Genomic DNA, 1,750 nt, shown 5'->3' on the forward strand with positions numbered 1-1,750 from the left:
CGTGCTGCTTCTAAGCAAGGGGTCTCACATCTTCACTTCATGGAAGAGGAGCAGACGTGCAAGGAGGTTAAATGGCTTAACCACGGCCCCTCCTTGCTCAACTTAGAAAGTAAATATGAAATTGTTTAGGTTACAGAAACAGCAGTTGTCAAACTTAAAAGAAGGCTGACTGGCAGTGCAGGGGGATTCCAGCATCTACTGGGATCAGGGAAATAGTACATGTTTTCTGATGAAACCCTTTAGATCCTACCACTTTCAGGGCAAAATGGGGGTTTTGTCTTGTCAATAAAATCGTGGAAGTGTCCCCCCTCTGCCCCCATGGTGAAAAGGGATCGTTGCACTGAGGTTCAGCAAAGTCCCAACCTAGCAGGGCACTGCCCTGTGCTTTACACCTCACCAGATAGGGAATTCCACTGGAAATGTGGGAGCACCCCATCAGACGTTTCCATCCTTCGGAGTGAAGAAGGAGATTCTTTCTTCAAAGTGAACACTCAGATGGTTAACCCTGTGAGCAGAGTTTTGGATGGCTATGCAGTTGCTCTAGGCCAGTGATCACTGTTTTACAGATGGAAAGTGGAGGTGGGCGCCAGGGGACACTTGGGAGAGGGAGGGAGCATCGGCAGCCCCCTTGTGCTTGGTGCCACAGTGGAGACTGGAAAAAAGACAGTCCACACGCTCCTGGTGGTTAGAAGCCTCTAGACACAGGCAGTCTCTGAGTCTGAACTCCTCCTCTGCCTCTTGCTACCTGTGAGACCTTAAGCAGGTTACTTCTGCCTTCGGCTCTATTACCCCGTCTTCAAACTGCGGTGATAATAAGCTACCTTGTTAACATTGTGGATGTCGGATAAAGCCGTTAGATCGGGCCAGCTCGTGGCGGTAGCACAGCCGTGATTATCGCAAGCATGACTCTCCAGCCACAAACGTGTGTGCAGGAAGTTCCACTGGCTCCGTTTTCTATAACAGCCTAATTTCTGACCCCAGTTCCCATTCCACGATTCCACGGGCTGGCACATCACAGCAGTCAGTTCCAGAGTTCTGCCCCTTCCTAAGTCAGGAATCCCACAGGGACAGGGCCTGGGGAGGGGAGAGTAGGGACCTGTTGGCCACTCATCATGTATCCACACCGGTACTGCAGGCTCCGGGTCCCATGCCACAATGCTGTCCCCAGCCTCGAGGACCACTTTGGCCAGCCTGCCTGGGGTCCTACCACCTGGGCGCACAACCTGCATTGCTCTCTGGGGGCTGGCGGGCAGCAGGCCCGGGACCTTGTCACCTGCCTTCCCACTGCAGCCCAGGGAATCTTCTCATGGCCCAGGATACCTCATCGCCCCCTACTTCTCCAGGACATTTTGCCCACAAGGGAGACTCCAGTTCTTTCCTTTTCCTTACATCCTTGTTTTCCTAAGGGCTAGGACTTCTGGGAAAAATCAAAGTCTGAAAGACCCACAGACACCTTCTGCTTTTAATCCTACGGCAAGGGACCCAGGCCAGCTCCTGCTTGCAGGGGGAGAAGGCGCAGGAAGGTAGAGGGAAAGTGGCACTGTAGGTGGTCCCTACTTTGCACAGTTCCGATGTGCACAGATTTTAATTACTGTGGTCTAGTTAAATAACGCCAAATATCAGTTATAGTTAATACATATAATATTATATAGTTATAATATAACTATATAATATTATAAATATTAGTAATATATAATATATTATTTATTATATATATAATTTATATAATAATTATATATTATATAATAAT

This window comes from Neophocaena asiaeorientalis, unplaced genomic scaffold (genome assembly GCF_003031525.2).
Source record: "Neophocaena asiaeorientalis asiaeorientalis breed wild unplaced genomic scaffold, Neophocaena_asiaeorientalis_V1.1 scaffold476, whole genome shotgun sequence".
In the NCBI taxonomy this organism is placed as follows: domain Eukaryota; kingdom Metazoa; phylum Chordata; class Mammalia; order Artiodactyla; family Phocoenidae; genus Neophocaena; species Neophocaena asiaeorientalis.